This window comes from Choloepus didactylus, chromosome 6, assembly GCF_015220235.1.
Source record: "Choloepus didactylus isolate mChoDid1 chromosome 6, mChoDid1.pri, whole genome shotgun sequence".
NCBI lineage: Eukaryota > Metazoa > Chordata > Mammalia > Pilosa > Megalonychidae > Choloepus > Choloepus didactylus.
The window spans coordinates 132,055,185-132,082,771 of record NC_051312.1 but is presented as its reverse complement, the minus strand read 5'-3'; the positions used below and the strand labels follow the sequence as shown (position 1 = coordinate 132,082,771).

The 27,587-nt window shown below is 44.1% G+C and overlaps 1 long non-coding RNA gene across 1 annotated transcript in view; it reads right to left on the bottom strand.

The window, feature by feature from the left end:
• Positions 1-782: 782 nt before the first annotated feature.
• Positions 783-27,587, bottom strand: part of LOC119537657 — a 66,944-nt gene continuing 40,139 nt past the window's right edge. The window contains exons 3-5 of the long non-coding RNA XR_005217451.1: positions 19,846-19,991; positions 17,272-17,331; positions 783-798 (exon numbers count right to left, since the gene is read on the bottom strand). This is a non-coding gene — a long non-coding RNA (uncharacterized LOC119537657). The remainder of the gene's footprint in view (positions 799-17,271; positions 17,332-19,845; positions 19,992-27,587) is intronic.

The window sequence follows — 27,587 nt, the reverse complement described above, 5'->3', positions numbered from 1 at the left end:
CTTAAGCTGCTTTTGCCTGGAGGTCAAAGCTTCACAGTCCTGGGGAGGAGGTGAGGGAGGGCTAGCAAGATGCCAGAAATTTCTCCTATGGCACTTTGAAGCTGCGTTTTCTTACCCAGTAAATGCTGACTTTGAACTGTTTTCCCTAGTTTTGAGGAAGGGTCTTTAAGGCTCCTTTGCCACTTTTTCCCAGAGTGGGTGGGACAATGGCCGCCCTCAAAACCAGGCTATCCCAGTGATCCGAAGTAGCTAATCAAAGCAGTGGTCAGTTATTGGACCGCGTACCCCGGGGTCTTGGGGAACTAGGGTGTTCTGTGCCACTCTGGCCATCAGCAAGCTGCACCAGGGCCAGGTTTGAACTCCTCACTGCTGCCTGGGGCAAAGATAGGGATTGGGAATGGTAGCTGCTGCCCGGAGAGTACAATTCACTGACATTTACTGTGATTTACCAGCCTCTCCCTCCTGCTCGTTCCTGATGCTACACAGTGTTCTCCTGGACTCCAGAGTTTCAAAATCATTGATTCAGACAGCTGCTGTCTGTTTAATAGTCATTCTGGTGGAAGGACTGATTCCTGCAGCTCCTACTCTGTCTTCTTCCCACATTGTTCTTGTGGGCTGACTTTAAAGAAAGAAACAAGAGATAGTGCAGAGCCTTGAGGCCAGTAATGGCAGGGAGCGGTTACCACCCCAAGGACCAACGGTGCCAGAGAAGAAGTGAAAGCCCAGGAGAACTGTATGGAGAGGGTTGACTGATAGCAGCTGTGGCTTTGGTACAGTGTTGCACCAAGCCATGGTGACCTGGAAGAGAAGAAAAGGAAATAAATTCCCCACCTTGTTATCTTCCCACCCTCTGGATCTTCTATTTGCTGAATCCAATTGGAAGAAAAAAGGTAAAGAGCCTGTTGACACAGCCCTTATAGGTCAGCTTCCTTGGGAAGGGAGTAGAGAAGGATAGAGAGTGGATCCAGAGGGACAAACTGAAGTTATCCAGCACACTAGTAATCAGGGAAATGAAAATCAAAACAATGAGATTCCATTTTGTAACCAAAAGATTGGCAAGAATTTGTGAATGTTGTCAAACAGACACTCTCATACATTGATGGTGAGGAATACATTGAGACATCTGCTCTGGAGTGCAGTTTATCCATTGCCTTTAAATTTTAAATGTGCATGTACTAGGACACAACAATTGCAGTTTTTTAGGTTTAGAGAAATGCTTGTGCTATTGTACAAAGAGGTGCATACAAAGATGTTCATTATAGCATTGTCTTTAAGTTAAAAATGGGAAACAACCCAAATCTCCCATCAAAGAATACATAAACTGTATTATAGTCAAATAAATTGTATCTTTTTAATATGGCAGCATAATATATATCTGTTAAGTTAGGTCTCTACATACTACTTTGGATAGCTCTCCAAGAAGTACTTTTGAGTGAAAGATGGAAGTTATAAAATAATATGTTTAGCATTTTATGTATAACATATGCAAAGCAATCATATATATTTATATTCAAGTAAGTCATCTCCATAAATGTCTAAAAGGATATATATCAAACAGGTAGCCACCATTAGCTATAGGGAGATGGTCCAAGGTGACTTTAGTCTTATCAGTAATTTTTTTTACAAGAGGAATGTATTTATTTGTGAAATTAAAAATTGCTTACCACCACCACCAGTAACACAAAGAAGGCAATAAGTCCTGTTGGAATGCTATCTCTTCCATGATGTCTCCCTGTTCTATCAGTCAGAATCTCTCACCCCTTCCTTTTGTGCACCAATTGAATGAGGCATCTCTGTTCTAGCATGTGTCACTGTTGATCTCATACTAGAGTCCATGTATATGTTTCCCCCTCTGGATTGTAACCTCCTGGAGACCAGTTACTGTGCCTTTGTAGTGAGCATCCTTTGCTTTCCACCCTCATCCCCACCTCCAATCTGTATGCTGTTCTAGCAATTGCTCCCAGTTAAGCACAGCCCACAGGTTACAGCAATGCCCTCCAGTGACCATACCTATCGGTAGCAAGTATCGGGACAAGTGAACCAGGTTGGACCAATCAGTGCCCCTTCCTGGAATACAAGGAACCAGGAGAGAGAGTAACTCTCTCTCTCTCCAGGAAGCTAGACCTGCAATATGTCAATTGTCATATTTTCAACCATGAGGACAGGAGAATCTGAGAAAGCTGGTTCCTAGGAAAAAGAGAAAGAGAGCAGAATTCAGAGACTTGTAGAAGGGAGCAAAGATATGATTCCTGCTGGTGTTTGAGGACTTGATATCAGGTTCATTTCAACAATGTCCCAGTATCTTTAAATAAAGATTTAAATAAAGATTATCCTGTACCTTTATAATAAATGCTTAACTCTCCAGTTGGTTTCTGTTGCTTGTAACAGGAAGAATTCTAATGAAAGTAAAGAGTTGTTCACTTTTATATCTCCCACTGCACCTACCTAGCCCATAGGAGTGTTTGCCTCCTAGTAGATGCTCAAGAAGTGCTTGCTAATTTGTACCAAATGAGGCATTCCTCCTGCAGAACCCTTGACAGGTGTTCACCAGTTTCTGTTTGATGTTTACAGTGCTTGCCAGGCACCCCTTTCCACTGATGGGCAGCTCCAACCGTTCTACCATGGCAACTGTGCAAACCTCTGCAGCCTTCTCTTTCCTGAGCTGAACATCCCAGCTTCACCTGTTGTTTCCCCATAAGTCTTTATTTCTAGACTTTTCTCTTCCTAATCACATTCTTCAGGACAAACTCCTGTTTGTCAGTGTCTCTCTTAGAATGAAGTGCCCCAAATAGACTCTTCAGCCTTCAAGCTCTTGTGGCCTGTGAGCAGTAGGCAGAGCTGTGGGAGGTCATCAACAGGCTCCGCAGGGCTGAGAATCACTAAAGGGCTGTGTTATTTTGCTGAGTATTTAAAAGAGAATTATTATTTGTAGGGCACTTCATGGAGATTTCCCCAATATATAAACTCTTTGCTACTGAAGGTATGTGAATATGAAATTTATAAACACCGATAATTTAGTTGGCTGATGTGAAACCCTAAGGAAAAAAAATTTACGGGGCACAAAGCACACATTTCCCCAGTCAATTCCACAGTTCATCCATGACTGTGAATCACGCACACTTGAGGGGCAGCTGGCATCCCTCTAACTTGGAATTGAACTGCAGACTTTGCAAAGTCAAGTGGCAAGCAAGACTGTCTGAGCATCCTAGAGCTGGAAGGATAACTTAGAAGGGATCATTGATTCTAATCCCCTCATTTTACAGATAAGCCACCTTAAATCCATGTGGGAGCAAGTGGGACATTAATAAATAAATAAGATAAAGTAAATTTTACCAATGAGGAAGCTAAGACTCAAAGCAGTTAAGTGGCCAACCCAGGAACACACAGGAGGTTGGGAGTAGAGCCAAAACCCGCCCTTCCAGTCCACAGTTCTTTTTGCTGCACCCACTTGTGTGAGGGACTTGGCACTTCCTAGGGGCAGCCTCTAGGTGCTAAGAAGCTCTTCGTCTTTTCTCTGAGGACAGCAGCTAGAGACTAAAGGCTATTTGTTGAACGCTAGAGATCTAGGAGCAGCCAATCAAAGCTTGCAATTAGGACACACACATCAGCCAGAGCGCCCACCTGGAACTGGTTTCTCAGCCTGCCCTCTTCTCCAAGGGCACACAGGAAGTCAAATCAATATCAGAGTCAAATTCTTTCCTCTTATTAAAGGTGCATCTTCTTAAAGGTTGAATCTGTGCAACCACGGGGGATAGCAATAGATTATGTTCATAAAGCGGTCCGACATTATGCTCATTTACAAATCTCTTAGCTTCTCCATGGACTCCAGAATCTCACCTTCTCCTGTGGCAAGACTCTAGGAGATGGGAAAAGTTGTCTCTCAACACAAGGACCAGACAAGACGTGCCACCCGCCTCCCTGACGACTTTCCCAAGTTCTAGCTTCTCTGGTGTGTGGAAGAGAACTTCTCTATTTCACATGGAGAACTATCCAACCTCTCACTTACAGCCTTGATTGACTGCTCGAGATATATCTGGAAAGATGCCAGCGGTGAATGGGACCAAGGCTGTTTGCAAAGCAGAGGAAGATCCCCGGTTAGTCCCCTCCACACTGCCCATAGTGGGTTCTGGCCTCCCTCGACCCCACCGAGCTACCCAGTGTGGTCCAAGGATGGTTGAGCAATCTACTGTCCCTGGAGGTAAGTATAGGTTCATTCCTTTCCTGAGGAAGCAAGAGGAAGGAGAAGGACACCGTAGGGGTCTTGGAAAACAAAGTGAGTAAATTACATACCAGCTTACCGTGGGAATAACTGAGAAGAGAGGAGATGATGCCCAAATCTAGAGGGATAAGACAACAAGCCTGAAGAATATCATCTACGAGAAAATCCATGCCTCTTGCCCCTCACAAGCCTCTTACCTCCCCATTGCCCCACGAGCATCTTTTCCAGATAGAATACCTCTTTAGTCGGTGGCTTTGCTTGGGTGCCCAGTTTCTGACGTCTTTCAGAAATAACGTTTATCTGGCTTTGAAGGTCTTATTCTGGGGACATTTCTTATTTTCCTTCTTTCTTCTTTCAAAAAGAAAGAAAGAAAGAAAGAAAAAACAGCAGCTCTGACTAGTCTGAGGGTGACACGAACGCCTGATTTTTATGCAATGTTGCAAGTGCCTTTCAGCAACACAATGGCAGGTTCTTTGACAATGTCATGCGTCTATTCAAAACAACTGGCATGCCAGTCAGAGGCCTGGGCGTTTGCTCAGTGCTTGTTCTCCGTAGTGATAAGGCATGTTAGATTTTCCCATTCTATTTGAGAAATAATTCTGGTCTTTTTTTAAGTCCCCTGCTTTTTTGATTATTTTTTTTCTTGCCTCTTTGCTGAACAATAGGACCTGTCCCTGTTTGATTCCTTATGTGATGCCTGTGTGGTAGCAACTCGAGAAAGAGAGAAAAGGAGAGTGGGGACAGGGTTGGGGGTGAAGGGGGGATGTGATGGCTTAACAGTCCCTGCCAGGTGCTGGCCGAGAGAGGGACAGCATGAAGGAGGGGCTGGTAGATTAGCACCGATAATTTTGTTGGGTCGATTTGTACAGCTCCTTTTGTTGGAAGCCAGCGTATGTAGGAGGATGGGTTAATTATCAGGTGTCCTGCTCCCTGTCTGGTCTTCACAGCTAATCCTCTCTCCCCCTTCTGCAGGTGTACAAAGAATGGGAAGGTCTGCTTCCTGCCCTGATGGTTGCACGATAGATGAGAGAGGGAAGGAGAGTGGGGACGGGGATGAAGGTGGAGGGTGTGTGAAATCATTCAGTTTTGCAAATGGGAGGGAAAGGCTCACCAAAAGGGATTTGCTGGCTCTAATCCCCGTGTCTTCAAATAGACATGCCTTAACAGTTGGTGTTGTCTGTTAGCTTCTGTTGCATAGCAGACCACCCCCAAACTGAGTGGCTTAAATCAACCAACATTCGTTTAGATCGTGGTTTTCCTGGGCAATTCTGGGCTGGGCTGGGCTAGGCTGATCTCAGCTGGGCTCCCCGATGCACAGGTGGGTTGGCTGGGGACTGACTGGCAGTCCCCAAGTGGCCTCGCTCATCTGCTGGTTGATTGGGGTGATAAGGGTAACTGGATCAAGTGTCTTTCATAAAATAGCAGGCTGAGTTCCAAAAGCAGCAGGAAGGCAACACCAAAAGCATATGAACTTTCAAGTTCCTGCTCCATCACATTTGCTAATGTCTCATTAACCAAAGAAAGGGCAAGGGGTGGAGAATAAACTCCCAGATCCATCTCTTCATCATGGTCCAGAAGGGAAGAATTTATGTTCATTTTTTCTTTCATTTGCTACAACTCAAATAACCTTCCCTGCCACTTCCCCACCCCTGACACACACACACTCACATGCATGCACACACACACACACTAAAGTTTGATTTACACACCTGGTTCAAAGCTCCTGGAGAGCTTCCCTCTTGAACCCAATTACTCTCACGTCATTCATTCTGCATTTCTACTAGCTCGTGCCCGTTTTGCTTTATGCCTTTTTTACTTGGCAGAATTTCAGAGTGAGTTTAACCTCCCCCTTTCATGAATAAGGAACTTGAGCCCAGAGAGGTAAAATGCTTGGCGCAACGTCACCCACCCAATCTGAGAGATACCTTAGATCCCAGCCTCCCAGCGCTGATTCTGGGCCTCTTGCTTCCATATCAGACACCTCATGAAGTTATTACATGCCCTTCTTCCACCTCACCAAACTAATGGGAAACTCCTCGAAGTTGTGTGTGTGTGTTTTGTGCCCTGCCTATTACCAGAAATGGATTCAAGGTGGTTTTCACGCCAACACCAGAAGTAGAAGCGGTAGATGATTTCAGGCCTGTGAAATGAATAGATGATGCCATTTGGGCAGATTTACTCTAGGTTTGCTGGCAGCTGTGGCAAAAGAGAGATGTTCATTGAATTACAAAGGTTTCCTTTTATTTTCGAACACAAGAAAGCCTATAAACTCTTCTGTTAAGACGATTTATTTTGTCTGGCACAAAAAGACATTTATTGGACATCTCTCTCTATAGGACACTGAGCAGCATTTTGGATGTATCCTCTTTCATAGTCCCCAAAACTAATTTATTTGCTGCCCTGCTTGCCCCCTGCCCTGCAGTGCCTGGTGCAGTGTGCTGCCCACAGTGGGTGCCCAATCGAAGCTGCAGGCTGATTGGAGAGTGGCATCTACAGTTTTGACTCCTCACCAGGAATCCAGTCAGCCTTGCCCTGGGTGAGTGGACAGGGCTCTTTGGATGGCTAAATTAATTGATTTAGCATTGATTGGACTGCGACCTTCCATTTAATATCTCTAGAATCCATGGCTCCCGCAGTTGAAGAAGTTCTTGAAATTCCACCCGGGTTTCATCTAAGCAGCACAATCTTGTAAATTACTGTGCAGTTGGGTAGCCAAGCTCCAGACCAGAGCTCTACCCTGCTTCTCACCCAACCCCCTCAGCATCTACTTCTGACTGGCACTGAGGCACTGAGCACATTTTTTCACTTCTCTGAATACTTACCTGCCTCCTCCCCCATCCAGGTACTTCGAGGATCAATTGACACATGATGTATTGCAAAAATTTAAGAGTAGTACAGAAGTAAGGATCTTAGTATTACTCTTAGACTGTCAGTTCCAAATGCTGCTAAACTTTCAATCTTGAGTACCAAGGCTTGAATATCCGATTCTTCCCTAACTGAGTGCTTTGTGGTAGAGAAAAAAGGGACAAAAGAGGCTGAAGCATCCCCACGTGATCTCTGCATTTGCCTGGCAGTACTTTTCTAGGGTAGGTGCACCAGGTCCCCCACTGTAGGATATGGTGGAGGGAAGTTTCTCTTCTGCAGCCCACGATCCTGCCAATATCACTGTAGCCTGTGGCTGTGCATCTCAGACCCCAGCGTGCAGCAGCATTCCCTGGGGTCTTGTTTATATGCAGATGATGATTCAGTAGGCCTGGGGTAGGGCCTGAGAATCTGCACCTCTAACCAGCTCCGGGTGATGCCGCTGCTTCTGGTCCAGGGGCCACATTATGGGGACAACTCCAGTGTCAATACCTGACTGATGGATGAGGTCCCTTGTATCTGTGTGTACAGCAGGCTGTTAAGCAAACTGGCTTCCCACTGAGAGAAACCAACCAATAAAATCACAGAAGGCTTTACCGTCCACCAGGCACCTTCACATACATGGTCTCACTTAGTAACACCTGTAGCGTAGACATTTGTGTTCTCTCCTTTTTACAGATAATTGAAACCTGAGGCATAGAAAGCATCCTAAGGTCATTCAACCAGTCAAGGACAACTCAAGGCTCAAACTCAGGTCCTGGGCTCCAAATTCTACATCTTTTTAGGACACTGGGTGAGCTTGGAAATCAATGAGACAGAGAGCAGCCCAGTGAGGCTGGCCTAGGATGCAGCAGGCACTGATGGGGCAAAATCTCTCACCCCACTGGGAAGAGAAAGGATGCAAAGTGGCTCTGTCTGTCTTTCCTGCTCCAAAACTACCTGGTTTACTCCTAGCACAGCCATGCACCAGCCCATCACCCAGGAATGTGCAGGGAGAATGGGGAGAGACTAACCAAATACTTAGGAAATTAACATTTGGGGCGGGGGTGGGTGGGGTCAGGGTTCACTTAAAAACAGGCTAAAACATGTCACTTGCTTTTTATCATTTTTAAACAGTGCAGTTCAGCATAAGAACTTCAGCATGAATAGCCTCAGATTTATGTGCTGATCAGATGGATCTTTAAACTTCCTGAGTGCTTAAAGTGTACACATTTTAACCTGAAAATTACCAGGTTTGTCTAAAAAAAAAATTTCAAACATAAAACACGAAGCTCATTTGAAAGGAGAAATTCTCCATTTGAGTGAACCCAGTCTGTCATAAAAAAAGTTAAACCAGCCATAAAGGAAAATGTCAGATGTTTGGGAGAACCAGCTGCCTCTCCTCCTCCTTTTTTTTTTTTTTTTTTTTTTTTTTTAATTTATATAACCTAGATCAGATTATAGGAGAATCCAGCACTGAGGCTTGGCATCAGGACGGCCAAGGAGAGGGAGCCAGGCTCTCCCTGGCATGCAGAGCTCTCTCCTGGAGAATACTTGTTTTTTAACTTCTAAATAAAGCACTCTAGAGTGGCACATTTATAACCAGCAAAAAAATTACTCAAATAAGAGATGCTGTCAGCTATTTATTTTAAAAGCTTTTTCCTGAAGGAGAAGAGAAAAAAAAAATCTCTACTTTTTTCCATGTCCCTTCAAAAGGTTTGTGAGTGAATTCTCTCCTGGCTTTTTATTCTTCTCAGGAGAGGCGCCTGTCTCCTGACTTGGGAATTACTTCTGCTACTGTTTCTCTCTCTTCTCTACCCCCAGCTGAATTATCATTCAGGAAAAAGGGAAGTTGAGTCTCGGGCTCATGAGAGTGGGTTGAGGAGGTAAGATGTTGGAGTGTATGTTTGTGGGGTGCAGAAGGGGTTCATATCAAAATTCCAGAAATAACACCCAGCCAGAAAGAAGGGAGGCAGGGAGGAAAAAAAAGCCAAACAAAGAAAAAGAAAGAAGAAAACAAGAGGAGGATGGATGGAGTGGAAGGGGAGGGGAGGAGAAGGGAGGGGAGGGGAGGAGAGTTCCTAGTCTACGAGAGCCATGCGGATTGAGGTCTGAACCCTGGCTTCCTACTCATGCTGCTTTTCAGGAAACCTTTCCTCATCAGTCCTTCTAATCATGCCCAAGCTAAGGACCCAAAGCCAAGGGCGTGAATGCCATTGAACATCAAGCTGCCGTTACCCACCCCACACAGAGTTGGTTTAGCACTTTCCTTTGCACAAAGTCCTGGCTGGACTGGGGTAGGGCTGGGTCTGCATAATGGCCTCAAAATGAAAAATCAACAGGATTGGGGCTTGTGGTCCTGAAAATGCTGGAAAGATCTTTACTGGGAATTAAATGGAGAGTTGCACCATTTCGGAATGGCAATGCTAGTTCAACTGACTTCTTTTTCTTCTTAGCATGCATCACCCACGGGGAGTTAGACACCTGATTGGTGGATGCTTGGCCTGATCGACAGGTGTGTTGAGAACACCATACCTGTCCATTTCCCTCCTGGTTCCTTAGTGCTGTCTTTTAGAATCCCATCCATTCTTTAAGCACCAGCTCAAATTCTTCCTCCATCATGGCGCCTTCCAGCCAGTACTGATCTCTTTCTCTAAACACTCTACTTGCACTGCAGAAATGTCACCTTGTCACCTTCTGGGAGGTATTAGCTATTTGAGTACATGCTATAGGTCTCTTACCAGGGCCAAAGGGCCAGGACTAGGCCTGTTTCATTTTTGTGTTTCCAGCAGGATTTGGTGCAGAATAGGTGCTCACTAAAAAGACTTGGGGAATTACTAATACTAGTCCAATACATTAAACACTTATGGGAAGGAAGGCATTGTTTCAAGCATTAGCATGTATTCATCTAGTCTTCACAACAACCGTGTGAAGGAATGCTATAGTTGTCCTCATCTTAGAGATGAGACAAGTGGAATGACTTGCCCAAGGTCACACAGCTTGTAGGGAGCAGAGCTGGGATTTGAACTCAGGTGTCCAGTGCTGAGTCCCACTCAGCAGCCACTGCACAAGGGCTCTCCAAAGCCCCACCTGTGCCTCAGAGTTCACTGAGTTAGAACAAATAAGTCAACATTTTTTCTTATGTTCAACAATCCAATGATAAAACCATTCATTAGCCTTAATTTTGTTTGTTTCTGTGTACCCCACCACCCTGGAATTGTAAAACACATCAAGCCTACAGGATTCAAATTTGAGTCTGTTAGACCTGAAGCCCTTATTCTTTTTACTATATCACATTGGACTTGGAGTTAGGACAGTGTAGGAAACGTGAGAGTTCTAGTTCCGTCACTTAACTAGCTCGCAGGGTTGTTTATAAGAATTAAATGAGATAGTGTAACATATCTTCAAGAGGACATGGCACAAAATTATTCATAATAATGACAATGATAATTACATCACAAGGCCATTGCGTAGTGCAGGTGATTGATCAGCATCCATCAGAGATGAGGCATCTCAAACTCTGCTTTCTCCATGAAGCCTTCCATTACCATTAAAACCCTTGAAAAGCCCCCTTGCTCTTGCAGATGTCTTGCTCTTGTATTCTGCCCTGCACAGCTGAGCAGTAGGTATTCTCTTGTACTCTCCCCTAGCTCTTTTGTAGGGACTCTAAGCAGGGACTGCCTGAGGGAGGTGGGATACCATGACCGTAAGCCTCCTGTCTCTGGAGTCAGCCAGCATTGATGTGTGCAGTTGCCCAGGTTGTGCACAGTGTACCTCCAGGTGGCCCAGTTCCCACTGACTCCAACAGGAACGTTGATCTCTGACCCTGACTCACAATGACCTTGAGTCAGACAGCCTGAGTTCACATTCAGGCCATGCTGCCTGTTGCTGTGTCATCTTAGACAAAGAATTTACCCCTCTAATCCCCAGTTTCCTCGCCTAAAAGAGGGGTATATGATTGCACCTCTCTCAGGGGATTGTTGAGAGGGTGAACAGAGATGGCACATTTAAGTCTCTAAGCACAGAATCTGCTCCAGCAAGAGCTCAATAATGTCAATTATTATTTCTAGATCCTGAACAGAGGGGAGAGCCTGGAGGAGGTGCTGAACAGATGTTCATTGATCAATGAATCTCTCCCCCATAAAGCCTGGACTTGTGGCTCTTCCTCCAAAGGATTCCTCTTGAACAAGCCAATGTTACCAAAGCAGGAGGTGGAATGTAGCCTGTAGTAGCTACAGGCTAAGTGAGGACAAGAGAATGGGGAAAAAAAAATAGTGCAGAGCAGAAGGGACTTGTCAAAAATTCTCTGGGTCTCAGCCTCAGCCCTTGGCTCAGTGTGGGCGCTAACAGTTCCTGAGGGCAGGGCTGACCCTCATCGTGTCTCCACTCTGCCAGCCACATGCCCATGACACAGCAGGACGTGCCCTTGTTGGTGCGGCTGCTCGCCCACCTGTCACACCTCCTCTGAGGTGAGGCCTCCTGGGATCTGCATAACTGGCCAGGCCTTAAGTGTGCATCCTTCTAGGAGAGGAATCAGGGCCGTTTATAAAAATGCAAATGGTCCTGGTCTGGGAGTTGGGTGATTTGAGTCCTGGTCCGGGACTAGACCTCTGTCCTTGGGCTCTCACGGTTCCTGTTGGCCTCAGGTTACTTGTCTTGAAGTAAGAATAACCAGCAAGTTCTCTGTCTGCCTTATGAAGCTGCTAGAAACCTCAAATGGAGGAACATAGGAAAGAACTTTGAAAGGTAAAATGAGTTACTCAAAAGCAAATGCAAAGTGTTATAAATACTGGATAATTATTAATTATTACTGTACACAGCAAGAACTATGGACCTTACACCACTCCAGGAACTGCCCGCCTGCCTCTCTTTATGAGAAGCTGAGAAGGGCATCGCAGGCAGGGGCAAAAGTATGTGCAAAGACCCTGTGGTAGAGAACGGCTTTGCATGTCCTAGGAAGAAATGGAGGCCAATGTGACTGTAATATAGTGAATAGGGTGGAAGAGGGAAAGAAGGACCATATATAGCAGGTGCTTCATAACATTTCATGGATGAATGAATGATTTGGTGAGTAGATGGGATCACTTTAGGGGTCCTGGGAACCCCATTCTTCTGATCCTTTCTAGGCGTTCACATCTCTTTAGCACCACTGAATGTTTCTCCAACCTTGTGCTGGACTCTCTGCGGGGCTGCTCTCTTCACTGGCGGAGACCCCCCTCCCAGCTCTCCCAGCTCACCTGGCGATCAGATGCTGGACAGCAGCTCTGACCTTTACACTTGGCTGACCCCATCCACCCTGCCCACACTAAGAGCCCCCTCCTGTGCTCCTGCTCTGGCTTCCCCAGGGGACCACTGCCCGTGTTTATGAAAACTGAACATGTCATTCAAACTGGCACCTTTGGCCTCACGAAGCTGAGGATTGGGAGCCACAGTTTTTACCTCTCCTTGCTGCCGCTGGACTTTACAAGCAAAAGCTGGTCTCCCCCTTGGCAGTTCCCGGAACCTTGCAGAAAGTAATGAGTCTGGGGTTGGTGTTAAGCTCAGATGTCAAACAGAGTGGTCAGGGCCTCCTGAAATACTGCAAGAGCCGCGAGCTTCTCCCTCTACAAGGTCAGCTGTGTGTAACACTTCATTAAATTGCTCAAACACTGAGCCGTGTCTTTAACCAATACCTTTAATGTCATTTTCTGCAGACTTAATAGAGGAGCATTAGCATACCTGTCAAGTCTTCCCATTTAAACTTCGAAGCAAGTGAAGTTTAAAGTGCCTCCTTCAGCCCACAGTGGATTTAGCTTCCAACTTTGGTTTAAGAAAAAGAAAGAAAAAAAAAAAGGAGAAGGAGGGGAAAATCCTCTGTGAGTCTCTGTGACGAAGCAGGAAATATTATCTATATTGCAGCCTTATTCTAAATCTCCCTTCCTGTCTTGGTTAAGGACACAGGGAGGCAAGCCCCAGTGTTGCCCAAGAAGTGACCTTTCCTTGTCTCAGATTTACAGGCTGAAACGGAGCTCCAGGACGTCAATTAGTCCATTCTCCTGTCCCCCCAAGTGTGTTGTGCAGAGCAGTGCATAAACCATTCTAGATAGACATAAAAAACAAGGCAAGGAGGGAGGCTGGGAGGATACAGTTGTGGTTGCAGGGCCTCTTTGGATCATTTGGACTTAAACTCTGAGGCTCCCTCTTTCTGAGTAGCCTGCATTGTGGATGTGGCCCTCTAATTTTGTGTGGGTAACTTTGCGGCTCTCCTTTGCCCTGTTGGGGTGAAGAGAAGGAATGAGAGAGCAGAAGAGGAAAACAGCAGGTACGGGCTGGGGAGAGGGTCATTGAAGGCTTTCCTGGCTTTGGAATGGATTTGCTGCCCTTTGGGTCAGCCTCAAAGCTTCTGGGAGAGAGGCCGACATAGCAAACCCCTAGAAGGGCCTGTCCTCTGCCCTAGGAGAGTTTATGAAGAACATGAGGTCTAGAAAGTTAACCTCATCTGTGAGGAGAGGGAATGGTCCATCTTGCCACTGAAGGACAAGACCAGGATTCCACAGACCCTGGAATTCTGAGTGGACCAGAGAGCGACCATGAGCTGTAGAAAACCCCATCTGTGAAAGGCATGCAGTGGTCAGCGGAAGGTCAGCTCTTATGGAGGTAGAGTGGGCCTTGAGCCCTCGTCATGAAAGTCTTGGCAGCAGTAGGAAAGCAGGATAATGAATGTGCCTCCGTCATTAAACCGCTAATCGTTAATTATCCCCCAGACATTGCATAAAGCGCTACCCAGGCAAAAAATAAAATTGCGTGAACTTTTCTACCAACTTCTAGTTTTAAACAAATTACTCACATCACAACTATTTACTAAAGTGAGTAATTTTAGACATTTGTCAGACTTCATAGCAGGCTTTAATTAGCGCCCGCTAATAAAGTCCTCATGTAATTAAACACAAAAAAAAACTTTTTTCTTTTTAATTTTTGCTTACGATAATTTTTTAAAGGATTTGATGTCTGGTTTCCAGGAGAATGTATGGGCACAGAGGTGTGTGCTTTCATGCACATTTATTTTCAATGTCACTCTGCAATGAGACACCCACATAATTAAAGCACCCACTTACTTATTAATGCTGCAATTAAGGCAAGAAGGAGGGGTTTCTCCTCCAAAAGTGGAAAGTTGATCCCTGGCTCCCGCTGCTGTGGGAACTGGTGCAGGCTGGCACTCTCGCCCTTTTGGTCCCAGGGGGCAGAGCAGACGGCACGGCTTGTGCCTGTTTGCCCTTAGGGAGCAGGCAGGTCTATAAGAAGCTTGCTGGTTTCCCTGACATGCAACTCCTGAGAGGTTCCAGAGTGAAGATGGCAGCAGTGACAGTTCATTCTCGGCTCTGAAACCTGTCACTCAGAGATCAGCATTTTAACTATTCCCTGCCCCTCAAAAAAAAAAAAAAAAAAAAAAAAAAGGACACCTTAATTTACCCTTCTGATTGGCTTGATAGCTGTCAGAGCGACAACCTGTCGCTAGCTGAAAGGGACCCAGTGTGCTAGTTCTCAGACTGGCTTTATGTGTATTATATGGTCTGCTTGCTCCTTAAAATGGCAACCCTGAGAGAGCAGCCCTGTATCCTGATCTCAGCTCAGCTCTCCCCCAGCTTCTGAAGCCTTCCGTCTCACTGGAATTGTGACTGGCTGTGACCTCCAGGCCCTGACCCAGCCAGCAATCCCGGTTGAAGCTGGGAACATCTTGGTGGTACCCAGTGGATGTTCCAGGGCACAGATGGGCCCATCTGCGAATGGCATGCTTGACAAGGTCACCCTTTCCCTGTGTGTGCGAGAGGGGGATAGTGATGACTCAGGCAGTTGGTCACTCCAAAGGGTTAACTGATGCTCTAAATGAAGTCTGAACTTAATTTAACCTCCACGTGAGACTTAGCAGCTCTGGTACTCTGTTCGCTCTCGGAAAATGAGTTTGGTAACTTACTTCATGATGACAGCCACATCCCTTCTCCAAAGGGCTGGTATGTTTCTTAACCTTTGTAAATCCATGAGTGTTTTTCGTAGATACTGAAAAAAAATCCCATGTCCCTTAAAACCCCTAGAAATTCAAACACATCTTCTCTACCTCATTGAGAATCCTGATATGTGGTTGACAATCTGTCTTTGGTGTATCCTCCCTAAGATCTTGTCCAGTTTTACCATCTGTAGATTGTGTTTATAAACTAGGTTTTTGTTTCATTTTCCAAATAGAAAGGTATATTGTAGTATTTATTTGCTTTTTCAAAGTACTCATGCCCTCCCACAAGCCCTTGATGACTCGCTAGGGGGAAATACACACACACACACACACACATACACACACACACACATATTCTCCTGTCCACAGATACCTCGCTTTAGTGCTAAGACACATGTGGCTACTGACTACTTGAAATGTGACCTAAAAGAAGTGCTGTAATTGTAAAATACACACAGCTACATGCAGCATCTTAGTCTGAAGCAGAGTATGTCAACTATCTCAATAATTTTTATATTGCTCCCAAGTAGAAAGGATAATACATTAGCTATATTAGGTTAAATAAAATATATTATTAAAATGAATTTAACCTGCTTCTTATTACTTTTTTGATGTGGCTACTAGAAAATTTAAAACTACATATGTGGCCCTAATCACCTTTCTACTGTTCTGTGCTGATCAGTGTCAGCCATCAACAGCAGCTGAGCACAGACAGTGAAAACAGTTCCAGTCTTGTCCTGGGTTTGGCCCAGCTCTGCCATTCATTGGCTATGTGTGTGACCTTGCACATACCTCTTTACTTCTCTGGGCCTCAATTCCCTAAGTTTTAAAAGAGAAGGTTGACTGTACAAGAGGATCTATGAGGTCTGTTCCAGCTGTAACTTTCTGGGGTTGTATGGAATGGGATTGCCTTCTCTTTGGAGACCTTAAAGAAGAGAATAGACCCCCTTGGCTACTTTGGAGATGGAACCATCATGGTAGAAAGGAAGAAGAGGGGACACAGTGATCTCTGGAATTTCCTATTGGCTCCTGGGTGCCTCATATCTTCCCTTCCTAGACATCCTGGGAATTGCACTCAAGATCCCTATGGTGTGGCCAAATGAACTCTGACCTCTCCACCTTGGTTCTCCTAATCCCCTTTGCCAGATTGAATAGCACCTGGGGAGGGGAGCACCTGTGCCATCCTTTCACCCATGGTGATATGTCACTGATCAGCACAATTGGCTCTAATAGCTCCCCAGGTAGATTCCAGAGAGCAATGAGCCGAACATAAAAATCCCTTTATTATTGCCATTTCACTTTTATATACCCATCAAGCTTTCCTATTTAATCTCCTACATCACAATAGCTGATCATTTTTAACATTCGACATTGATAGAGTGCCCACTGCTATTATTCTGACATACTATAAAACATTACACCTATTTGCAATAGAAAAGGCCAAGAATCAATACCCAGCCCCATTTTCCACTGTGGCCGTAAATCATGAAGCACCTAACAAATGGGTTTAAGTAGAAGAAACTTCAGAACCAATGAATGGCCTGACCAATCTCCACCCCCTGTTAGAACTGACTGGAACCTAGATGTGTGATGGCTGGGGGTGGGGGTCGGGGGTGCACTGCTCCATTAGGCAACCAGGATTCCCCAGGGATAATAACTGTCCATCTGTTTGGATCCAAGACACCCACAGATAATGAAGGACACTCTTATTCTGCTCATGTCTGCTTTAGCCCTTGCCTTGTAGCAAGTGGCTCTACACTGGGTAGCTGGTGATTTTCTCAATGCCTAACTCTTCCTGCTTCCTACCCCATCTCTTGACAGGCTCAAAGATGCTTTGTCAAGATTGTTGGTCTATTTATCAGTTACCCCATTCACTGGAACAATCAGCTGTTAAACCGAATTGATTGGCTATCTAATCAAATTGATTTGGGGATGAATTAATTGATCAGTTCAGCTCCAAATGGCCAAAGTCAGGAGTTAAGGAAAGTCATGGATTTAGGCATTGCTTAAAACATTTAGGGTAAGGGTTGGGCTAAATAGTCAGTCATTATCCTTCTATTTGAAGGGAATGACATTTTTTAAAAATCTAGAATTTTCAGAAATTGCAGTTATTTTTCATTCTTTGGGCATCATCTAGATCCAGTCTAAGAATGCTGATTTTGTGGGACTCCATCAAAAGCTTCTTTCAGCCCAATTTACTTAGTTGAGAATACATGAGTGAACTTACGGTCTGATTGAGTGCAGTCACTGAAATGCTGGAATGTTCTGACAGCTTGTGGACCCAGCTCTGGGAGAATAGAAAGGAGAAACAGATTGTTTGCTAATTTATTTTCAGTACAAGACTGAAATATAGGAGTCTGATGTGTGAGTGTCCTGCAATAGGTACATACCTGAAAAGTCACACACAAACCAGATTTTTGTAGAACAAGTTCCTTTTTCCTATTAACTTACATTATAACTTCAGAGATGATTTGACTGCATTTTAATTAGCAGTGAGTTATTCTTTACATTACCTGTCTTACTCAACCTCTTAATGATCCTACATAAAATGAAGAGTTTTGTAAAAAGGAATTCTTTGGAAAAGGACATATCCTGTTGCTTTGTGAATGGTTCCAGTTATTCTATTTTGCATATTTGGAATGACTTATGAAAGAAGTCACTGGATTTGAATTTCCAGTGGTTCTTTTGGAAGCTTGATATAAAACTAAGAAAATCATGCCTGATTCAGGAACTTGGGTTTGAGTCTGATAATGCCATTTTCCAGTTAGGTGCTCCCAGGGTAGATGAGATATAGAACTTCTTTGTGCTTTAGTTTTTCCATTTATAAAGTGGGCATAATAATTCTCTATCTGTTTTGTATGATTCCCAATGAGGAAATGAGAAAACTTAAGTAAAAGCATTTACTACTATTGTTATTACTGCCAATGTAATAATAATAAATGAATGAAGAAACAAGATAAGCCATTCTTACGTCAAGTTCTGTTTTATGCCAACAGGAGTAAAGTTCCACTTACTCAGAATTAACAAAATTGAAAACACAAAAGTGTATATCTAGGCCTCTTACTTTTGTACCATGACAACTGAGAGTCCAAAATACAATCAGGTACAACTAGAAACTAGAAGACTTCTAAACTTTAAAAATACATTTCACTTTTGCCATGCATGGCTTTTTCATTGAGCATATGTGGATATATTTTAACGAATTCATTCACTCAGTCAACAAACATTTGTTGAGTGCCTCCTCTGTGCCAGGCACTATGGTCCATCATGATCATATAATAAAAACTGACATGATATGGGCTGTGTGGATTATCTATATCTGAATTTCCCAAGCTCTCGGGTGCATCAGAGTCACCAGACCCCAAGCCTTCAAAGCCAGAATTTTCCATGGTGGAAGTTGAGTGTCTGTATTTTAATAAGTTTCCCAGGTCATTCCAAAGTTTAGGCTCATGGCCTAAAGGATAAAGCACCATAAGTCAGAAAACACTAAGAGCCACCCTCCTCCAACTATCTGTTTCCAGGAGGTGGGGGTGGGGGGGTATGTTAAGATTCCAGATTTCTGACTTCCCTAAAATTAGGGCACAACTAGAAGCTGTTGTGTTCAGCTGGTGTGCAACCACTGCCGAGATATGGAAAAGAGCCAAGTCCTTTGTTCTCAGCCTATAGTTCTGCTGGCGACTTGCTCCAAAATAACCTGGTTTGTTTGGTATCCTGGGCTGCAGCCTCCTCTCTGTGGCCCAGAGGGGCATCCAGAAGTCCCATTGTCCCTTTTATCATCAAGCATGGGATGGTTCTCTTTGGAATAAGTCTCTGTTTGGAGCTAGAGTAAGAGAAGGGGGGAAGGAAAGAAAGAAAGGGAAGGAGGTCTAAGTCAGCTCCCTGGAGACTCTGTCATATTGTTCTCAGAGGTAAAGCAATACTCCAAATACTGCTTACTGTCTATAGTACCTGCAAAAGAGCATTTCCAGAGCAGTTTCCCTCAGTCATCATGTGTGAGCCTCTCAACAACCCTATGAGGGAGGTAGGGTAGTTGTCACAGCCTCTGGTTGATGGACGATGAAGTTGAAGTTCAGAGCAGTTAACAGTGGCTTCCCAAAATCAGACAGAACACACTATCTTGATCACCATTGTAGCCCTTAGCATGTTTCTAGAAATACAATCGATCTTTTAAAATATTGTATTTTTAAATGAATGAATGAATGCCCAAATGAAAAAAAAAAGAAAAATGACCAGTTAGTGATGGGTATGCATCAGACCCTCTCCTGAGTCCCAGGGCTGATGACTCTTGGTGCTTTCTGGCTTCACCAAGGAAACAGAACTACAGTCCCTTCCCCTCTGTTGACCTCTTGTTTTCCATGTTGCTTCTAAGATCTCTAGAGGCTTTTTCAGTCCTCTTATTGTGGGCCCTGAGTGGCCCTTTTGATGCTTGTTTTTATTTTTGCCCAAGCCTCAGTGAGGTTTGGCAAGTAAACCTTCATTTTGCCTTGTGGTCCTGCCTTTCCTGTATGGAGAGCTATTCTTGGCTTGTGTCTGCTGATTTTGCAATATCATGATTTCAGCTAAATGAAAATGCATCATATTCCCACAGAACTGCCCAGAACCCTGTGCTGGGAGGTGATTTTGGTGAGAGTAATCTAGAGATGAGGCAGTGGCCGAGCTTCCCAAATGAAAGGAACTTAGAGGCAAAAGGCCAAGGACCTACAGATGTCGCCTTGTCCTTCCCCTGCTCTGGGCACTCTCAGAGAACCTCTATCCTTGAAAAAAAGTCCACAACCTCCCTTGGCTAGGGGCTTTTACTTACGCCAAAGTCCATTTCTTGAGCTGAAATGTAAGTCTCGCTTGCTTGTGCTCTGTCCTCAGTGAAATTAGAGAGCCTGCCTTTCATTTAAGCCCAGGATACTGAAATACACAACCTAGGAAATAGGTAGAGCTTCTTTCCTGAGAGACCTGCAAAGAAAGATGAGAATCCTTGTTAGGGGCAGTGCTGCCCAGAGCCAGGGGCTGGGCAGGCAGACTTCTGCATCCCCTCAGGTATATCCTGTTTTCTGTGACAGAAATCCATTTCTAGCAGTGCATTTCCGAGGGCAGGAAGAGAAAAGCCAGGAGGAGAAGTTGCAGGAGCCCAGATCCTGTCCTAGCAAATGAGAAGGACAAATAAGTGCAACCATGGAGTAGTGCAGACCTTACTACAAAGCAGCAAAGGGACCAGACAGCATTAAATATTCAGTTTTTCAGATCCAACAGAGCACCCCAATCTGCCCTCTGCTCCTCCATCCACTCAGCCCAGGTGCTCAGGACCCAGGCTGCCTCCTGTACCCTCAGAAGTGACCCTTTGATATCTGATCTCCCATCTGCTGGGCTAGGCATGTGGAAGAGACAGCTGGCACAGCCCCTCCCGGGGGACTGCAATTAGGGGATATTTAATCCTGTCACCTGGTTCATTTGCAGTGATGGATTTGGGCTGGAGCACTAAGTGGCACCGAGAGGATATTGGATTACTAGGGCCCATCCCCTTCACCCTTCAAAGAGAGCTGGCCCACCCCTGCCCCTGCACCTGTCTTGCCTGGTCCCAAGGTGAGCCATCTGGCTCCCGTGAATTAAGAGCAAACTCTTGCTGTCAACAACCCCCCACCCCATGCCAACCAAAATTTCATCTCAAACCTCCTGCAGATATAAAAACATGATAAGGACCCCCCTGCCAAAACCCCCACTTATTTGGAGGTCCTGAGTTAGAGATTCTGGAGCTTGCGTTGACTTCCTGTGACTCACCAGCATTCCCTTTTCATTTTTCAGACCCTCAATGTTGGCTGTTTAATTTTCAGGTCTTTTTCTGAAGGGACCAGCTTAAATTTATCCAATTGGCCCCTCTTTGGGGAAGTCAAGTATCCTGGAAGGAGATCAAGACCTGGGTTCTGGTCCTTGCTTTATCATTAGCAGGCCATAGGATTTTATCATTATTTCCTTTCTCTCGATGTCAGGTTACTCATCTACAAACCAAGCAGATTATATTACATATTCTCTAAGATCTCTTCTAGATTAAACATTCTATGTTTATGGGGGAAAAGTTGGGCTCAGTCATAGGGTGAGAAGTTCAGGCTAGACAAAGGGAAAAATCCCCAGAGGGGAGAACAATGAAATACACCCAAAGACAAGATGCTAATTAGGAAATATTTCAGTGTGAAGAAGCACTGGTATGTCTGGAGTAATTCTGAGATGGCCTGAATGACTTTGGTGACCCTCATGTTATAAAAGAGTTTTGATTCGTCTTTCATGCATTCATCGGCCTGGGTCTTTGAGGAGCCCACAAGAAAGACGTGACCTCAACATTCTGGACTTTCTAATTTGACATATCTTAAAGCAGCCTTTGAGAACGGTGGCCAATGTGCACATGGCAAGTTCTGCATTTCAAGAGGGGTGAAATGTCGAGGGTCACACAAAGAGTTTGGCCACTCCTAAAATTTAGTACAGAGGCTGCCACCTCCCATGAGGCAGGTTAGATATGGAGTCTTTCCTGTGAGGTCACGTCATTCCCTTGCTTCAAATGGTTCAATGGCTTCATGTTGCACTCAGAATAAAATCCCAATGCATCACCATAAGTTAGTAAGTCCTGCGTCATCTGCCTTTTGCTGTCTTTTGTTTTGATTCCCCTCTACCCTCCCACTCACTAAGCTTAGGCCAGAGTGTGTGTGTTTGTGTGTGCAGTGGGTGTGTGTGTCATATGTGTGTAAGACTGTGTGTCGGGTTTGGTGGGTGTGTGAATGTGTGTGTGCATACGTAAGCAAGCGCATGCCCATATCTAGAAGTCTCCAACCTTGTTCCTGTGTCAGTACCCAGGGACTCGCAGTTTTCTCTGCTCTTTCCTTAGTTCTTCCTATAACTGGTTCCTAATTATCCTTCAGGTCTTGGTTCAGATATCATAACTTCAGGGAGCTCTTCCACGAACACTTTCTTTTACATCCCTCTGTTTATTTTTTTAAAATAGCGTTTACCATTATATTACATTACTGTGCAGGTTTATTTAACATGCTGATTTTCTTTGTCTTTGCATTGAATATAATCTCTGTGAAACTGGTAACCTTTTCTCTTGTTTGCAGCTGCATTCCCAGTACCTAGCATAATAGCTAGGACATCACAGAAGTACAATAAATATTTGTTGAATCAATGAACATGGAATTCCTGTTGTAGAGTGCGCTTGGAGGACGTATTTCTGGATGTTGGTTCAGGAGGGCAGGCTGGGGATCTAGGCAGTAAGTTGCCTTAATCCTCCTCTCGCCCTTCCCTGCTGCCCCTATTCACCCCCAATGGCAGGTGCCTGTGCTTTCCCCCTCCAACCTTGAGACAGGCAAACAACTGTCACCCTGACTCTGACCTCTGCTGACCTATTCAAGTTACCGGTTCCTCAGATGATCAAAGAGATTGGAACAAAGAATCATGATTGAATGAGTTCTGTGTTACCTCCTGGAAATGGGGGTACTTGCAGAGCAGGCCCAGTCCTGGGAGAGAGCACTTGAGAGCTGCAAAGCTGCTACCTTCAATGAGTTGGTGTGAACACAAAGTAAGAAGCCCTTGAGGAGAGAGGTTTTCCCTCTGATAGAGGAAGCACTTCAAACCCATCACCCCACTCCTCTAGCCTCAGAGACGAGCATGTGTGCATGTGTGTACGCCTATGTGTATGCATATGATTCCAACAGATGGGCAGAACCAGGAGGCAGAACGTAGCCTGATGGCTCTCAGAGGTCTCAAATGCCCTTGCAAATACCCAGTGGTCCATTCACCCCCTCCACCCATAGAGTGCCAAATTCTGTGGATCTTGTTCATCTTGCTATTGCCACCCTATATAATTCCCTGTTTCTACCAGAAGCTCCCCGAACCCCTCCTCCGCCGTTAACTCCTCCTGCCTCTTATCGATCTTCCCAAACCCATCAATGTCTGTGTCACAGTTTTAAATTGCCCCTGCTTTTAGGTTATTTGGTAAATCATCTTAAGGCATTTTCATATGCATATGCTCTGCTTCTCCATTGCATTTACAAGCTCCTTGAGGGCAAAATCGATACTTTTTTTCATCTGTAACCTTCTCCATAAGATTCTCAGGACAGAATTCTTGTCAAGTGTGCTTTTGTCTCAACACACTTTGTAGGCTGAGAACGCCTAAATGCTGATTTTCTTTCTTTCTTTCATTAATTTATTTAAAATACTGACTGAGGCCCATTATGTGGCCAGCACTGTGCTAAGTGCTGGGGATTCAATGTTGGGGCTCAGTCTGGGGCAGAAAATTAAACATACACAAATAACTATAATACAATGTGATAAGATATAATATGGTTACTGTATGCTCAAAGGGCTGTGGGAACTCAGGAGGGAGCTTATGAAATAATTTCGTTAATGTTCCCATGTCTGAATGTGAATGTTTAAATAATGCCTTTCCTTTGTGAGTGCCTCCTGCTTTTCATAGCATTTTCATGACTGTTATCTTATTTGATGCTTCTAACAATCTTGCTAATAAACTTTTGCTCCACAAACTTACCCTTACACCGAGTAGGTGCTGAAGACATACTTACCGAAAGACAGGATAACTGAATGGAAAATTAATGTTATTATCTCTGCTTTATACTTAGGAAAACAATGTCACAGAGTGATTTGCCCAAGGTCATAATCAAGAACCCAATAATCAGTATAAATACATATTAAACACCTACTGTGTGAGAGTCAATAATTAACATGCTATAACAGATGCAAAGAAGTATAAGACATGCTCCCCCCTTGTGGAGCTTCCAGTCCCATCAGTAAAACATGATATAAACCATGGGTGGCCAAATGATGATATGGAAAACAGAGAGCAGCTCGGGACAATAGTGCAAGGTGGTCCACATTTAACCACCAAATGAATGGCGAAGATTGGAGGCAGGAGAGAAGGAGCATGTATATCGCAGTGCTCAGGAGAGGCCCCACAAGGGAAAAGGGACTTGAGTGAACAGAAGAGGAAAAAGAAAGGAAATAAACCCCATGAGCCCTGAGCAACCCAGTCAGTTCTAGCTTGGAGGCAGCTATCACCAGAGTTATGCTTATCCCTGCTGCAACACTCGTCTCAGTTCATGTGCACCTGTGAATTCTCCCATATTTATTACTTTGCAATTCCCACCTCCTCCTGCCAGTTGATCTCCCACTGCTGACACCTTCCCAATCCTTTCCCACGGATCCCTTCCAGACTTGCACACTGCTAAATAAAACACAATTCCTGTATGTTCAACTTTGTCACCAAGTGCTCTCTATCTCCTGGTCCTAAGATCCCAGAGAGGTCTCTCTCTCTATGTGTAGTCCTTTCAATGGGACTCGCCTATTCTCCCTCTCACCTTATATCAAATGACAAGATAGGCACTTGAGGGTCAACTTTCTGCTAGCCCTTCATAATGAGTCTCACAGCTATCTGCTAAGATCCCTCTCTACCTTTCTGCATTGTTGTTATCTATTCAACTCCAGGTTGCTCTGTGAGAAAAGATGAGAAGGATAATTTTTCATTTTGGGTGTACAGTAACTATCAGTTGGGATGCCTCTGTAGCCCGGAGTCACCCTGTTCTTTGACTACTGCCCCACATAGGTGTGTAGTCCAGAAGCATTGTTTATTTGTGTGACCTTGCACCCTTGCCCGTAGTGAGAGAAAGAAGGCAGACTCGTGACCCAGCAGAGCCAATCCAATCCTCTCCCTCAGGAGCTTAGAAAGGAGTCCAAGAGACTAGTTTCAATGTGAGTTGGTCCCCTAACAGAGGAACAGTAAACGGGTGAGCTGTGCAGTTGTCACGTTTGGCCATGTGCTGGTGAAGCAGGGAAAGCCGATTTAAAGGAAGGTAGAAAGAGGAAGGCAGATGTGCAGAGAGGGCCCTGTCTGGGTGCCTGACAGCTCCTCCTTCTCCCCAGTGTTCTTGAGATACCCCTACCCCCAGGAATTTTGTTCCTAATTTTTTTTTGTTTTGATACCCACACCTACAACAATTTTAAATAAAGGTATAGGTGGATAGAGACATTTGTCACTAAAGTTTTGAAGTTTGCGAAGATAGAAATGACCCAGTCAGGAAAAAGGGACATCCTGGGCTCTAATCTGACTACCTCCATGATGGGAAGAACAGTTGTTAACAAAGAAGAGCTGAGGCTTCCGGTCAAACAAGGTGCTCCAGGGTGCTGTTCCCCCACAGAATCTTTGAATGACTAGCAAAAACTGGCAAAGTCATCTTCCTCAAAACTCCAGAAAACAGTTAAAGGGGTGTAGTAACCCGGCGAGTACCAAATCAAGGAAAAGGAACTTTTAAAGAAGTAGGCCCTTCCTGAGGAACTGCCAAACTGTCCTCCATAGTGGCTACACCGCGTGGAATTCCCACCAGCCGTGAATGAGTGATCCTACTTCTCCACATCCTCTCCAACACTTGCAGTTTTCTTTTTTTTTTGATAATGGCCACTCTAGTAGGTGTGAAATTATATCTCATTGTGGTTTTGATTTGTATTTCCCTAAAACCTAGTGATGTTGAGCATCTTTTCATGTGCTTTTTAGCCATTTGTATTTTCTCTTTGGAAAAATGTCTATTCAAGTCTTTTGACCATTTTTAAATTGGGTTGTTTGTCTTTTTATTGCTGAGTTGTAGGATTTCTTTATATAATCTGGATATTAAACCCTTATGAGATATGTGGTTTCCAATATTTTCTCCCATTGAGTAGACTGATTTCACTTTTTTGACAAAGTCCTTTGAAGCACAAATGTATTTAATTTTGAGGTGGTCCCATTTGTCTATTTTTTTCCTTTGTTGTTTGTGCTTTGGGTATAAAGTCTAAGGAACCATTGCCTACCATAAGATCTTGAGGATGCTTCCTCCATTTTCTTCTAGAAGTTTTATGGTCCTGGCTCTTATATTTAGGTCTTTGATCCATTTTAAATTATTTTTTGTATAAGATGTGAGATAGGAGTCCTCTTTCATTCTTTTGGGTATGGATATCAAGTTCTCCCAGCACCATTTGTTTAAGAGCCTGTCTGTTCCAGTTGAATGGACTTGGCAGCCTTGTCAAAAATCAATTGACCATAGATGTGAGGGTCTATTATTGAACTCTTAATTCACTTCTATTGTTTAATGTATCTAACTTTATGCCAGTACCATGCTGTTTCGACCACTGAAGTTTTGTAATATATTTTAAAGTCAGGAAGTGTGAGTCCTCCTACTTCTTTCTAGAATTGCCATATGATCTGGCAGTCCCATTACTAGCTATGTACCCAGAAGAACTGAAATCAGGGAGACAAACAGACATTTGTATGCCAATGTTTATAGTGGCATTATTCACTTGCAAGAAGATGGAAACCTCTCAAGTGTCCATCAACTGAAGAAATGATAAACAAAATGTGGTACATACATACGATGGAATATTATTCAGCTCTAAGAAGGAATGAAGTCCTGATGCATGTGACAACATGGATGAATCTTTAGGATATTATGTTGAGTGAAATAAGCTATACACAAAAGGACAGATATTGTATGATCTCAGTAATATCATTTAATCATAGTAAGCAAACTCATAAAGTTAAAATCTAGAATACAGATTACCAGGAGATAAAATGAGGGTAGAGAATGGGAAGCTGATGCTTAATTTGTGCAGAATTTTTAATTAGATTGATTCTAAATATTTGGAGATGGATAGAAGTGATGATAGCACATTATTATGAGTGTAATTAACAGCACTGAATTATGGGTGTAATTGTGGTTGAAAGGGGAAGTTTAGGGTCTTGTATGTCACTAGAAGGAAAGCTAAAGGATGAAACATGGGACTTTGTAACACAGTGACCCTTGTAGACAACGACTGCGATTAATAGTACAAATATAAGAATGTGAATGTTCTTCCATGAACTAGAACAAATGTACGATACTATGGCAAGGCGTTAACAATAGGGTGGTATATGGGGAAAAAATCTATTTTTAACTACGGACTATAGTTAATGGTAATATTTTTATATTCTTTTATTGTTTGTAACAAAAGTACCACACCAATGCTAAGTGTCAATAATAAGGGGGTATGAGGGGTATGAGATTTTTCTTTCTGGAGTAATAAAAATGTTCTAAAATTGATTGTGGGGATGAATATACAACTCTGTGAATATACTGTGAGCACGAATTGTACACTTTGGATGGACTGTATGGTGTGTGAATATATCTCAATAAAACTACTGTAAAAAGTGGGGGGGAGGCAGGAGAAGCTCGTGACAACCTTGCTGGACTTTCCCTCACCCCATCCTTGGAGCGGGGCAGAGCCAGCTTGTGCATCCATTGGGTATTCCCTGGCCCTGTCCCAGGGGGAGCAGAATAACCTTTATGTGCATATTGGGTTGCCAGTATTTCCGTGCCAATCTATCAGGTAGCCATCTGAAAGACTGAGCCAGGAAACTCCTGTCTGGTTTGCCTTTCCAAAACTTGCCCTGAAAGCAGATGCAGCTTGAGGACAGCTAAAGGACTGTAAGGAACAATTAAGCCAAAGTGGCCTGGGGTAATGGATTACCGGTTTCAAGTCATACAA